General features: G+C 41.8%; 1 protein-coding gene across 1 annotated transcript in view; it reads left to right on the forward strand.

Annotated features, from left to right (window-relative positions):
* The window catches only part of LOC136866980 (nose resistant to fluoxetine protein 6), a 210,567-nt gene that overhangs the window by 175,694 nt on the left and 18,825 nt on the right, over positions 1-16,048 (forward strand). The gene's annotated exons all lie outside the window — the stretch shown is intronic.

A 16,048-nucleotide genomic window follows, 5' to 3' on the forward strand; every position in this document is an offset into this window, starting at 1 on the left:
ATTAGGTTTTCTTATTAACACACCGCGATTAACTCATCCCCATGAACGAACCATATTAATTTACCTACTCATTTATACGTTAAGCAATACTGAGGATACGAAACTCACAGAGGGAAAACATTTTGTTTTACACGTTATTTTTTCTACCCAAATGAGGCACATTACACACCAGTTCTTACGTCCATCTTCTCTACTTAATCTCCTTGTAACGGCATGCATTTTTGCCATCGATGTGTCAATATCTTCAGACCTTCCTGAATCCATTCCTTCGGATTGCTGCGTACCCACGCCTTAACAGCTGTGTTCATTTCTGCGAAATCTACAAAACGGCGACAACGCAGGGGTTTCTTCATGTTCCCGAACAGGTGATAAACACTTGGTGCCAAGTCGGGAGAGTATGGCGGGTGTGACAGCACCATGAATCCTATTTGATCAATGGAGCTGTGTCTCATCAACAGTCACAAGCCAAACCACGAAGTCGGCTGGATTTTGATCATGGCGTTGCAAAAGTTCTCTGCACACGTCCACACGCCTCTGCTTTTCGTCTATAGACAAGAGTCTAGGCAACCACGTGGATGAAACCTTCCCCAACTGTAAGTGGCCGTGCATGATTCGCTGCAGGGTGTTTCGGCTAATTCCCGTTGCTGCCTCCATTTCAATAAATGTGATGCATTTGTTTCCTTGGATGCCCTGTTCGACCCGGGCAATGTTGACTGGTGTTGACACTGTCACATTCCTTCGAGAACTGTTTCCTTTGTCACCGACGTGCGTCCTGTTTTCCAACCTTATACCCAATTGTAAACTGTTTTCCATGACGGCGCATGTTCTCCACAGACTGCCACCAAGCGCCGATTAATTTCCGCAGTGGTCATGCATTCTTTCCATATGAACCTAGTCGTGTAGCGCTGTCCCTGACGGTTGCTTCTACGCTGACAGTGTTGTTATGAAATGCCTATGACGAGTGAATTCTTTAACCCCTGTGCCTGTGCTGCTACCAAACGGTGGAACAAGACACTAGTTACATGTCACCACCTTCAAAAGTGAAATGTGTACCATACCCCGACGTAAAAAATATAAAGTGTAAAATTATATAGTACGCCTGTCTTCTTTATGTAACGCATTATGAAAGCGCACGTGTATATAACCGACTAGTATATAATTGTGTGGAAAAATCAAAGAAGGAAGGAAAAAATGACTATTTATTTATAACCAGTGTAGAGCACCAGTACTCTGCCTGTATGCAAGTACTCTAAGTACAGTACGTACTTTGATTACTGTAGTTCATGTGTTCAATTGATTTATTATTTGCTATTGAACAATAATTAAGCTACGGGCCCAGCATTTGCCGAGTGAAAAAATGGGAAACCACGGAAAACCATCTTCAGGGCTGCCGAGGGTGGGATTCGAACACACTGTCTCCCGAATACAAGTCCGCAGCTGCGCGCCCCTGATCGCACGGCCAACTCACTCGGCCTGTAGAACTTGAGTCGTTGATTCTGAATTTGTAAAGCCATAAGGTGTAACGTTGAATGAGGTGCATTAACTTGTTAGAATATCCCAGCAGTGTGATTACTCGCTGTCTTCTTCACAAGTTAGAAGAGGAGAGAAAATGAGTGAGGAATCCAAATGACACGTTGGGAGGTCGTGTTACGCAAGAGACTTCATTCGTTCTTAACCTTCATTAGACATCTGCCTTGGATGGGTTTCAGAAACAAAGGATGAAGCCAGTATGCAAACACGAGATCTTAGGTGAGTGTCATTAGTCTGGTTCAATCTTTCCGAGGAGTTCGTCATCGCAGTTTAGCGGATGCCGAAGAATCTTCCTGCCTGGTTGGCACGGTTTCGTTTCCCGGTTGTAAAGAATATGTCTTCTTTCTTCATATACCAGCAGAACAACACGTTTGTCTCAACTGGATGGTGCTTCATAACTGTGTTTGTATTGTATTTCATACATTATACAACTTTAGGAAATATTTTTGTCATTATAGACATTAATACATCATTGTTTTGTCCAGCTTCACGGTTAAACGGTTAGCGTCCTGGCCTTAGACCCAGGGGTTCTATTCCCGGCAGGGTCGGCGATATTAACCTTAATTGGTTAATTCATATGTTTTGGTGGTTGGGTGTGCGCACCGTCGTCATTAAAAATCGTCTTAGGTAGGGTCCTACCCTTAAGGATATGAAGGTCACCTATAGGCAGTCTACTAGGAAAATACCTTCACCAGGCCTCTCCAGAGGCTATAGGACATTTTTTTACAAGCGAATGGATCACTAAGGATTACGCTACAAATTCATTTCTTTCTCTTCGTGTGGAGTTTTTTTCTGTGTCCAATACTCCTTCATGCGTTCACTGGCCTGCTTCCATTGTTCATCTGTCCAGGCTCTTCCGGTCTTCCTAGTTCTTCCTGCGGCTTGAACACCTTCCAAATTCTTCAGTGTGTTCCTAAACCTATTCCTTTCCTTTCTGGTCTTCCAAGATGCTTAACCTTTCCATATCCTTCTTCGTTTCCTTAATCCATGCTGTAGTGGTCTTTTTTCTCCAGAAGTAATCAAATATCTGTTTGGTAAGTCTGTTTGCGTTCATTCCGTATAGATGTCCAAGAAACGCCAGCCTCCTTTTCTTCATGGTCTCTGAGATTCATTCCACCTTCTGGTAAACTTCTTCGTTACTCCGAAGTTTCCACCCGCTTTCAGTATGGACAGCTCCCATTTTTCTGAGGATTCTTCTTTCCAGGACCTTTAGCTTCTCCAACTTGTAATTCATGGACAGGCATTCACTGGCATACAGGCATTCTGTTTTGACCACGGTGTTGTAATGTTTTAATTTGGAATTCCAAGATAAGCACTTCATATTGTAGATGTTTTTTGTCAAGCCATATGCTCTCTCCATTTTTGAGATCCGATCTTCCACTGCAGCTTTTTCTAGTGCATTCTCCTGTATCGTCTCAGCAAGGTACTTGAACTTCTTGACCCTTTCCATCCGTTCTATTTCTGTTTCTAGGAATTTTGGTCCATCTTTGATGTTCGTCATGAATTTGATCTTTTAGGCTGAGATTCTCAGTCCTGTTTGGCTGGCGATTCTTTCCAAGAGCTTAATCTGGATGGTTGCGACCTCTGGACTTTCTGATAGTATAGCAAAGTCGTCAGCAAAAGCCAACCAGTCGACTTTAATCCCACCTGATTTTCTCCCTAGACAGATCGGGATTATCTCTTGATGTACAAGTTCTGAGTTCCATATTCTCACTATCTTTTCTAGTACACAGTTGAATAGGAGTGGGGATAGTCCATCCCCTTGCCTCACGCCTGTCTTGATTTCAAATGATTGTGAGAGATGCCCGAAGAATTTTACCTTGGAGGTTGTGCCTGTTAGGGTCTCTTTGATTATATTTGCCATTATTATTATTATTATTATTATTATTATTATTATTATTAATAACAATAATAATAATAATATTATTATTATTTTATGGAAGGAAGATTCTGGTTCCAATAACTGCTACTAATGAAAGCGAGATAGAAAAACTTTCTGACGACAGGGATACTGAATATTTTCCGAGTAAGGACTGAATATAGTGATTTCTGAAACAAGTACAAGCAGTGACAGTGAATCAGGTGACCCTGACCGAGTAACCCAGAGTGGTTCCGAAGACAGAAACAGTGTGGCGGATGGTTCTCATCACGTACGTTACTGCGCATAATCCTAAGCATACCACTCGAAATTGAAACCTAATTATATAGCCTATATATGAGAAACAAGTAAACTAGTTTTTCCAGTAGGCTCAACACAGAAGCATGAAAAATATCTTTATGTGAAAAAGGGGAAACTTAGGAAAGGAGGTAAAAATATTGCGTATACTGGCAGTATTTTTTCCTTTAGTTATGAAAATAAATGCAGAAATGAGTGAGATTGAATCGATAGTCTGTAACGGTATGCACTTAGCCTAAGAGAAACTTTTTTGTTTGAACTCCTGAATATTCAAATAATATTGCATACCTATTAAGAGTACGTGAAAATATTCAAACATTACAGTGATTCTACCGATTGATGTTTCGAAACCAAGCGCGTTAAATGCTAAGACAGAAATCAGCGACCGTGCGAGTTTGCTATGTGGTCCGAGTCGTGTAACAGTAAGCTTGTAATAGGGTGATGGTGAATTCGAATCCTAATGCCAAAAATTAAGTCCCTAGAAGGGAACTTTAATTTAACTTCATCGATTGCAAATGTTAAAAACATTTAAGGTCTTTGGGTCTTTTCAATCTTGAAATCACTAGCGTTTCGCCCCAGTGTAGCAGTGGGTACATCAGTTGGACAGGTACACTTTTCCAAGACGCTGGCGGCTAGTGCACCGTTGAGACACTACTACAGTAGAGGAGCAATAGGGTTCCTGAACACGCAGCGTCAGCACTTTTCTGCTGCGTTAGCACCCCAGGTCATTGACCCCTTGACGTCATGACCACGTGACCCTGACGTCACGACCACGTGCTATTCTTTGTAAACAAAGCCACGTGCATGGCCACGTGCTTTGCTGACAGCTCTCAAGCTGACAACATCTTTAAACAAGAGAGCATCGCTAACGTTAGCGCTGGCATCTTTACGGTGCTAAACCTCATGGCTGCCACCTTATGCACGTGTGTGCGCAAAATTTGAACTTCTACATTCTTGCTGACGCTGCTTATTCAGGAATCCTATTGCTCCTCTATTTACTACTGCTACTAAATATTTCATTTCCTCCCCTGAAGGGGGGAGGCGGGCCACCTAGACCGTGACGCCGTCTCTCAGGCCAGGAGATTTGTATCGGAGAAGGAGATGTGCGGAGAAGTTGAGAGGGTTGGCGGCCGTGGCCTACACTAGGAACAGTCCCGGCAGTCGCCTTAGTGCAGGATAACGTAAAACGACGGAAAACCACACTCAGGACAGCGGACAGTGGAGACCAGCCCCTTTATGTCTACTGAATACAGAGGCTTAGAGCCACGGTAGAGCAGCGGTCACTTATCCTCTGCCGGTTGGCCGGTCGGAGTGCATAGCTCTCGGACTGCAGACCAGCCATGGCCACTTGTGGGCCGAGACCCACTCTGCATCCACAGATCCCGTTGAGACACAACTGGCAAGCCCCCTATGTAGGTCAATACAGTGAAGTTGCACTGGACGAAGCATGTTCCTACACTTATATAAATTCCTGCCATTTGGCCTTTAATTTCATCGACTCCAAATGTTAATAGTACATTATGCAACAAGCCTATAGTGGAAATAATTATACACGACTATGTCATAATTACCATTATAGGCGAGTTGCATATGACTGTTTATCCTCGACAATAATTATAACTCTAGTTTTAAATATTCATAAATTTCTGTCGAGATGTCGCTTGCTAGTTGAGTATACTGAACAGGCGCAGAGCAAATGCACTGGGTTAATGATCTGAGACATGGACAATGTCATATGTTTTCAAAGCTTTGATAGAAGGTTATCATAACCTAGCTTTATTTCAAATACAAATTATTTATTGTACAGTTGCTAAAGTGAATTTGTGGGAATGTGTCGTGTGGTTGTGGGGGAAAAATGAGAAACATCATAAAGTACTTAAGAAAAGAAGAAAAAGGAAAATTGAATCTAACAAAGAAGTCAGCTAATGATAACACGATGGCAAGCATAATGGGTGGTCATACGTATTTTAGTGAAAAATGTAAGGCAGAAACAGGTTCCAAAAAGGCCATTCCAGGAATAATTAATGAACAAGGGGAGTGTGTATGCGAGGATCTTCAAAAAGCAGAAGTATTCAGTCAGCATTATGTAAAGATTGTTGGTTACATGGAAAATGTCCAGAGAGAGGAGGTGACTAATACTAAATAATTCTCCTTCCTCTCCTTCTTTTATTCAAGGGGTCTCTTTAAAATTTTCTTTTGGCGTCGACCTAGACGATCTGTGTTTTCCTTCATCCCCACCTAGTAATACCTGCTCCCTTCATACAGTTACTTAATGGAGGGAGATCTGGTAGGGTATTCAAGGCTTCTGTCGGCGTAGTTTTCATTGTCCCAGTTACGGCGATACATGCCATTCTCTGGAAGCTATTTAGTTTGCTAATGACATTTCCTTAACTTACTTTCAGCCACCAAATGATTGCTAAATAGGTCATCAGTGGTCTAATGATCATTGTGTATATCTACATTACAACTTCCGGCTTTAGACCTCATGTTGTACCGAATGCCCTCTTGCATGCATACAATAAGTTCTTAGAACGGGTTATGTTTCTTTCTATGTGAGGATTCCAGGTTAACTTTTTGCCTAATATTACACCTAAGGCTGCTCGTCCACTGGAAGCGGCTAGCGCGATTACATGATCAGGCGACTACGTGCGTACTAACGCGACTAATCCCAAAGCGAAGATTGTAATAACGAAACCGCGTCTACTGCAAGCGACCTCGAGCAGCCGACTTCACGCGATTACAGGAGACAACAGGCGACAAGCGACAGATCCCATTCGAATGCGATTTGCCATATGTAGTCGCCTGAACTCCTTGCTTCCTGCAAGCATCTTGTCTGTCGTCGTCATGTGCAACATTATTTTTATCATCACTACATTTTTCATGGATGTAGATAGTGAAAAGTTGATAAGTGCGGTTTGTGAAAGAACACCATTATGGAATATGAAAGATAAACGCTATCATTCTCGAGATATACAACTCAAACTATGGTCGAAGTTTGCAGAGTAAGTAGGTGTTGATAATGTTAAGTTCACTTATTCAATTATTATTTATATATATATATAATTCGCTGGGGCCATCAAGGACCACGTTAAGTCTTGTTGCATTTGACACTGAACTTGGCCTTCTTTAGAGCCCAAATTTCCCTCATTCTTTGAGAGTGGGCCTGCTTACGCTCCTCTGTCCAAGGAGCACCGTGTCTTCTCTTCGGTTGCTCGTCTCGGTTTAGCCCGTTCGTCAATATTTTCTTGCGGAAGAGGTCTCTGTTAAGGGCGTCTTCAGCTGAGATATGTAGCATTTGCAGGTCTTCTTTGGTATTTCTAAACCAGGGAGTTGTGGTTTTGGGGTTTGAATCAAAAAAGTGAAAGATTTCTTTAGTTAACTTTCTTCCGTCCATTCTTTTCAGATGACCGTAAAATCGTGCCCGTCTTTTTCTGATTGTGTCGGTAATTTTCTCTATTTTGCTGTAGACTTCCTTGTTGGATCTCTTTTGATGGATTCCATTTCTGTACTTTGATCCCAAGATTCCTCTCACAATTTTGCGTTCTCTTTTCTCCAGTTCTTCAAGTAGTCCTTTGTTGGCAATTAGAGACAGGGTTTCGGCTGCATATAGAACTACTGGCTTCAGAACTGTTTCATAGTGACGTATCTTGGTGTTTTGGGAAAGGCATTTTTTGTTGTAGATTATGCGGGATGTTTGGTAGGCTATTTCCAGTTTGCGTACTCGCTCCTGAAGTGCTTCTTTGTCCAGTCCATTTTTCATGATGATCTCACCCAGGTATTTGAATTTGTCAACTCGGGTGATGTCCCCGTATTTTGTATGGAGTTTTGGTGGAGCCTCTTTGATGTTAGTCAGCACTTCTGTTTTCTCAAACGATATCTGCAAACCAGTTTGTTCGGCAATTTCGTTTAAAATTTCAACTTGAGCTCTAGCGGTTTCTATGTCGTTTGAGAGAACAGCAATATCATCGGCAAATGCTAAGCAGTCTGTTGCGATCCCCTTGGATTTATATATATATATATATATATATATATAATATGCCGGACTGAGAAGCTTAGATGGTAGAGCACTGGCCTTCTGAGCCCAACTTGGCAGGTTCGAACCTGGCTCAGTCATGTGGTATTTCAAGATGCTCAAATACGATAGCCTCGTGTTGGTAGATTTACTGGCACGTAAAAGAACTCGTGCAGGACAAAATTCCAGTACCTCGGCGTCTCCAAAAAACCATAAAAATGTAGTTAGCGGCACATAAAACAAATAACTTTTTTATTATTTATAATATACTATTTTTATAATTTCAATACGGGAACATATGCAGTTCCTAAAAATAAAATTCAGGAAACTCAATCGTCAAAAATTACCAGTGTTTCGCCCAGAGTGCGGCATGGGCTCATCAGTTGGAAACCGCACCTTTTTCCAAGACACTGGCCAGCTAGCACGCCGGTAGCGACACCACTGTAAGCCGTACATGTGATAAGCGCAATGCAGTGCCGACGTACTAGGGGAGAATTGCATCTCCACTTGCTATATTGCCCTCCCGGGCTAGCATGGGAGTTTCCTGAATTTAATTTTTAGCTATCTCAATTGGAAGCCATATTTTGGATATGCAGTTCCTGTTGAAATATAAAATAAAAATGAAATGAAAAAGCAAATTTGAGTGGAAACAGTACCTAAAATTCAATTATTCGGTTCGTGTTCACAGGTGTATTCTACAAATTTGTCTCTGATCACATAATTTTATCCTAGTGAAGCAAATCTGGTCGGTTCACCACTGGTTTCTGATTGTGACTGTTTGCTGTACTACTGCTACAGCTTGTTGTTCACCTTCTTTATCGATGAAAATATTATGCGGCAAGCAACAATCGCATCGACGAAATCGGGCTCATCCTCAATATATTAATTTTTCTTATGGATTGTGTTCTTTTCTCTCGTTTTTGTATGTTACACTGATCAATTAAATTGTATACTTAATTCGATCTTTGGTTCTTTAGTAAATATAAATAATTATAAAAAATTAAAAATAAGTACATGCACATATTATCATTACAGATAGTTATGATTTTCAGCGTTCAGTCTGCAAGCCTCTGTGAATTTACAATCCTTTATTCTTAATTTTAAGAAATAAATGTAAAATAAAAAGTAAATATATATCAACACTTTTTAATAACTATTCATATCATTTACCTTATAGTCACAGTTAAACGTTCCAGAGGTGTTATTGTCTCCTTGAAGTTTGACGCTTTGGCTGTTTTTTGGCTCTATTGTATTCAAAATATAGTGAAACGTTTCTGGACACATCCGATAATAATCAAAGAACGTCTGGGGGTCTTTGTCCAAATCATTGTGTAGTCGCTTCCAGTGGGCGAGCAGCCTAAGTGCAACACTTGTTCTTCCATATAGATTTCTTGGCCAAGAAGCTTCAGTGCTCTCGTCCCCTCTAATTTATTCCTTCTTGTGAAGGGAAGCAGTGTTATCTTGCTCGGGTTGACTGTGAGTTGTTCCACCCGACACCAGTTCTCCACAAGGTTAAATGACCTTTGCATGAGGTTCTGGATGACACTCATCACCTTACCTCTTACCATAATAACTAGATCATCTGCGTATCGTTGTGTATAAAATCCCTGTTCATTCAGCATGGCTATGATTTTGTTCACCACAAGGTTCCTCAGAAGAGGAGAAGGGACAACCTCGGGTGGCTCTAACCTTTAGCGTCTCATCAAACAGAGTTTCCTTTATTTTCATCCCGTCTAACATGGATATAATCCCTTTTACGACAGTCTTGCTCACCCTCCTCTCTTCAACAACTTTAATCATTGAGTTGTAGGTTGCATTACTGAAGGCCCGTTCTATGTCTAAAAATGCCGCCAGAGCTATTTCTTTGTATTCTAGGCTTTCCTCTACTTTGCAAACCAAATTATGGAGTGCTGTCTCAGTGGATCTGCCAGGTCTGTATGCAAACTGATTTTCATGTAATGTTGAGTTCATTTGCACCGTTTCCTCGAAGTATTTATCCAGTATCTTCTCCATTGCTTTTAGCATGAAGGAGTTTAAGCATAATGGTCTATAGGCTTTGGCTTGGGCATAATTTGCCCTTCCAATCTTTGGTATAAATACAGCTTTAGCCTTAGGCTATGATTTGGGCACGTACCTCAGAGCTAGACTTGCTCTAGAAAGGTCTGTAAAAACCTTGATGATTATCTCCCGTCCTTCCCGCAGGAGTATTGGAAGTATCTCATTCGGCCCCGGAGCCTTTATGGGCTGAAACGTGTTAATTGCCAACCTCACATGGCTAGGTTTAATTAATCGGTTGGCACAGTTCCAATCCGCTCTTCGTGGTCTGGCCTCTGTTTCAACCATATTTTTCTCTTGTACTTCCTCAGCCTCGGGAAAATGAGAGGTTAGCAACACCTCTAGCGTCTCCTTTCCCGTCTGAGTGTCTGTTTCATCGGGTTTTCCACTGTTCCCACTTGATTTATATTCACACATTTAAGAATCTTCTGGAGTTTTGCTGCTTCAGTGTTTGATTCCACTTTATCGCAAAACAGGCTCCACTAGTTTCTTTTTGCTCTCCGTATCTCTAGGTTACACTCGGGGAGTTTCCTATGATATACGTCCCAAATGCCATCTTTTGAAAATTTTTATATTATGTTCTAACCTCTTTATTCATTTTGGCTAGGCTGTTATTCCACCACTTAACATCACTGGTGGTTTTCTTTTCTCTAAAGGGGCAGTTGTCATGGTATGGGGATAAAATGTCCTCCTCTAATTGTTCCACTGCCTCATACAATTGGGAACATGCATCATTTTCAAAAAATTTTTTTTTGAAAAGTACACCAATGAAATAGTACGTAAACGTATTACATTGTGGTATGTTGCCTTGTTTTCTACCATTAAAAAAATATTTAATAGTGCCTTTCCGCAAGGCGAGTGAAACGGCCTCTGACGTAAGCGGCGGGCTGTGACGTCACGATCCAGTACCGCATGGAGCTCTACCAGCCGTTGTGCATCAGCCGTTGCTGAAAGCCGATTGTTTATTATTCATGATCGCGAAAAACTTCGAAATGACAGAAGAAAGGTTCAAAACAGCACAGCCAGACAATCTACCATGTATAGATGTCATTATTCTTTAAAAATTTGACTTTTGTGGCCGCAGAAATTAGCGGATAACAAGCAAGTTTGTAAGTGGCGTCTTTTATATACGTGCAATGTACTGTAACCCATAGTATTAGGATAACAACGAACCTGGATAGATATCACATCACTTTCAACATTTCCTTCTAGACTGATTCCCCTATTAAAGAATAACATTACATTTTCGGGCTTTCAGCATTAGTAAAGTAAGAAATCGGATTTCAGCACTAACATAAACATATAGGTAGCATTATAGTACTAGTCCGCTTCTGTGGTGTAGTGGTTAATGTGTGCCACTCCCGGAGGCCCGGTTTCGATTCTCGGCTCTGCCATGAAAGTTGAAAACAAATAGTACGAGGGCTGGAACGGGGTCTACTCACCCTCAGGAGGTCAACTGAGTAGAAGGGTTTCGAATCCCACCTCGGCCATCCTCGAAGTGGTTTTTCGTATTTTCCTACTTCTCCAGGCACCTAAGGCCACGGCCGTTTCCTTCCCTCTTCCTTATCTATCCCTTCCGATCCTCCCATCCTCCAACAAGGCCCCTGTTGAGCATAACAGGTGAGGCCGCCTGGGCGAGGTAATGGCCCTCCTCACCAGTTTCATCACCATACTCGAAGTCTCACGTTCCAGGACACTGCCCTTGAAGTGGTAGAGGTGAAATCCCTCGCTGAGTCCGAGAGAAAACGAACCCTGAAGGATAAACTGATTAAGAAAGAAAGAAAGAAAGAAAGAAAGAAGGAAAGAAAGAAAGATCATAGTACTGTAGGTCTATAACCTATCATTTCTGAAAAAATATATATTTATGGTTGGGGCAACTGGCCTACCCACTTCCGGGGCCCATGAAAGAGAATCAAATATCTATGTGGAGGGAAAAATTTAAACATGATAAGGATAAATATGACTTCATCTAGTTTTCACAAGTTGGGCTGAGTGGTTCAGACGGTTGAGGTGCTGGCCTTCTGACCCCAACTTGGCAGGTTCGATCCTGGTTCAGTCCGGTGGTAGTTGAAGGTTCTCAAATACGTCAGCCTCGTGTCGGTAGATTTACTGGCACGTAAAAGAACTCCTGCAGGACTAAATTCCTGCACATCGGCGTCTCCGAAAATCGTAGTAGTAGTTAGCGGGGCGTGAAGCCAATAACATTAATTACATTTGGCTTTTAACAAGCTGAGCATATCAGGAAAGAAAAGTGTCCTGGTGACATTTTAATCGCTCAATACAGGAATGTCTTTGGGTGCTGTGACTTTTACTTTTTTTTTGTTTTTGTTTTTGCTGTTTGCTTTACGTCACACCGTCACATCTAGGTCTTATGGCGACGATGGGACAGGAAAGGCCTAGGAATGGGAACAAAGCGGCCGTGGCCTTAGGTACAGCCTCAGCATTTGCCTGGTGTGAAAATGGGGAAACCACGGAAAACCATCTTCAGGGCTGCCAGCAGTGGGGTTCAAAACCTTCTATCTACCGGATGCGAGCTCACAGCTGCGCGCTCCTAACCGCACGGCCAACTCGCGCGGTATTTTTACCCTTCGGTTTATTGACTTGGCTTGTATAACCTAAAACGTAGGCTAAGTTGGATAATATTTTAAACACCTACATCACTATTTTCACCTGTGTGCAATTATGTTATTTATTTCATTAATATTATGATAATTATTATAATTGAGCATTGTTAACTTATAAGACCCCAACAGACAAGCATTGCTTTTGTGTAGAGTTATACATTTGTTAAATTCACATTGTTTCCTTTCATGATGTACACGCCTATTCTTTGTTACATGTTATACATTTGTTAAATTCACGTTGTTTCCTTTCATGATGTACACGCCTATTCTTTGTTACATTACAGAGTATTTGGATATAGCCTAAATTTCTTTACCAATTAAGCTCTTCAATAAAGACATACATAACTGTCCCATGCCAAGATATATTGGTAGAATTAGAGCTGTCAAAATGGTTCATAACCCCTTTGATTTATTATCTTGATATGGATCACCCAAAACATAGGTTAGGTTTGGAGAATACTTTAATAATCAACATTATTTAATGCACTGTTTATTACTTTCATATTCCAAGATGTAATTGAAGCATTTAAATAAAGCATCATACATTAATATTTAAAGTTTTACTACTAGAACAGCTGACATGGAAAAGTGATTTGAAAATTCAAACAAATTCATCTTACGTTAAAATCTTCAAAAAAATAAACTGTAGACTTTCCCGATATATCACCAGCATTTCTTCGGCTCGCCAAAATCCATTTCTCCCTAGTTTTACCGTCTTTGGAACATGTATAAACAATTTGTTTGGTATGGTATGCGATGTGCTATTGCACATCGGAACTCTACACCATTTATAAGTTTTCTGCCTCACTGTCTGCGCAGGATTCATTTTCAGTTTAAAATATACCACTCAGATTATTATCCGATGTATAGACCTCGAATTTAACCATACTAGACACTAACGTAAAGTAGAAATACGCGAAGTGTATCCTGCTTCTCACAGCACACTATGTGTTATTTCGTCTGCTAATTCAGTCAACCTGTACGGTGACGTCAGACCAATGAGATCGCGTACTTGCGTGACGTGACATTTTCGTAGATTTTTATCATGTTTGGAGTTATTATTTGTACATTCTGATCACATTTTTGAATTCTGCATGAAATTTTGAATCAGATTGGCATTTTTAAAATTAAAACCCCGGATCATGCATGTTCCCTATTCTCTCCGTCCCCTTACATTCGTTTGAATCTTTTGTACAGCCTGTCCTAGAACTTCTCCGTATCCATCCCAGTTCGTTATTTTAGGATCTCTGTACAATTCAATACCAGTTTGCCTCGCATCCATCACAAATTGGATATGCTGTTGGTCTGTCAAGGATGGCTCCTCCAGCACCTTCCAGTTCTTAATGAAGTTTGCCATATGCGTAGTGTTCAATGTGATATATATTACCTCTCGACGATTGTTATTTATGTATATCGGCTTATTTCCTAAGTTTCGTATTTACACATCTGATTTAATAATAAACTCTAATAAAGCCTCACACCTTGCGTTGCAGTTCGTATTTCCCCATGCAGTGTGATGTGCATTTGCGTCTGCTCTGAGTACTAGGTGGTCACCTCTCCTCTTTGCTTTGCAAATCAATTTTCCAACGTCTTCCGATGGAGGCGGATCCGTTGAGTCGTATGGAAGGTACGCAGAGCCTATTGTTATTTCTCTGGGACTTTCCCAATTTCTAAGTTTTATCTTTGCCGCCACTAAATCCCTTGAACAATGTTACTGTAACAGAAGACATTTTAATTTTCTGCTCACGAGTAAACATATTCTGGGCATATTCGATGTAGTATCCTACAGTAGCATACCTCCAGATTCCGCCAGTCCTGCTACTCTGCCCTTAACTAGCCATCCCTCTTGTATAAGAGCCACGTCAATACCTTCGCACTTTATCTTCCTGACGAAAATGGCAACAGCAGTTTTTTTATGTTGAAGGTTGGCCTGTAGAACTTTCAGCACCATCCTTGCCAATGCTAGGTTTTGTTTTCTCCCTTATTTACTTGAAGTTTGATCTGCCCAAGTCCAAGCTTTAACTTAAGGCCTCTCTTCTTGAACTTTCCAAAATCTCTTTCAATGAGGGCCGAAACAATTTTCTTTCCTGTGCCATTAGTAGTTGTCGCATTCAGCACTCTCCACTCTTGCGTCGGAAATTTGGTGTCATGCTGGTGTATCCTGAGAAGAACATCTTCATCCTTCATCTTGTCGATTGGAGGTGGAAATTTGGTGATGATCTTGTAATATTCAGCACTTTCTTGGAATCTGCCACCTCTAAATTTTCCGCATTCCAAGGATCGCAATTGGCTACTGTCTGTTCCAACCAACTTTTAGTTTCTGGATTTGCTCAGATCAGTGCCATTGCTCAACTTTCTAGCCTTGGAGACGGGAGGAAGCTTGGAAGATATCCTTCCGACAGCTGTTTCATCTGCACCATCAGAACAGATGAGAGCTCTTTCACGCCTTCCTCCTTCACTTTCCCATCTGGGAAGATTTTAGGTATTATTATTGCCTCGGTTAAAGTAAGTCTTTCCGAAAGGACATGATCGTTTATTCTTTCTGTTTCTTGGCGGGAGGTTTTTAGACGAACTTGATGGCGTACTATCCTCCGACCTTAGAATTTTGGGCGTTGTCGGAGGGATAGCCTCTCGCCGATTCCTGTTCCTTGGCTTCGTCTCCGTCCAAGTTCCAGCAGCTATTTTGGCTCCTTTACTCGCTCTCTTCCTTTCCTTATAATATGCGCTGGTGCGAGGTAATCTGCCAATATGTAATATGTTGATTTTCGATGCAGAAATCTTCAGTCCTGTCTCTACGGACGTTCCTGATTTGCTTGTGGTAGCAGTCTGCTCCACTGGAGCTTCTGTTGCCATTTCTAATTTTATTGGCGACAGCCTGTCCTATTGGAACTCCTGACTCCATTATTCCATCTTGGGCTTGCTCTTGGATCTGATCTGCTGGAGCTTCTATGGGTTCTCTTGATGTCTGTGTTTTTAAAAATGGTTCCTTTTGAGCATCCACGTTTTAATCATTTACAGTTTTTTGGCCTCTTCTAGGATCCTGAGCGACGTTCTCACCATCCGTGATGAGGCATACAGCCAGATAATGTTCTTGCACAACTCAGGCTCTCCGTAGCAGAATCCGCGCCCTCGATCGTCCATCCAGCGGTCCGCCCCTGGTCCGAACCTAGCCAGGTCTGTTCCCCCTTCACTAGGCCTACTCACATGTTTTGCACTTGCCATTCCCATGTCTGAGTTCACAGACATGAGTTATCCCCTAGGTTGGGTTCTCCCCTTTCCCAACCCGAGGCTGGTCTAGGATTCGTAGAGCAAAGTGATGTGCTGGTTCCAGTACCCCGCAGTGAACCTTCACCTCAATCACAAGCCCCACTTCACCTGAACCACCGTATGACCCATGCTGAGGAACCATGGATGCCTCTCTAGCATGTGTGGGGCGAGGTTTACACTGCTAAGCCGTTGCTTGGGCTAGTAAAAATCATAATGCCTCAAGAAGGTTTCTGCCAATACCTATTCTTGGTCCGCAAGAGGATGTATTTTTCCTTGAGACCCTCCAGACAAGTCCGGACGGCCCCCTATCCGCTACCTGGGGCACGCCCGATAGGGGAACAGGTAAGGATACCCCCATTAGAAAGGAGTATTAAAATTTACCTA

This window comes from Anabrus simplex, chromosome 3 (genome assembly GCF_040414725.1).
Source record: "Anabrus simplex isolate iqAnaSimp1 chromosome 3, ASM4041472v1, whole genome shotgun sequence".
In the NCBI taxonomy this organism is placed as follows: Eukaryota; Metazoa; Arthropoda; class Insecta; order Orthoptera; family Tettigoniidae; genus Anabrus; species Anabrus simplex.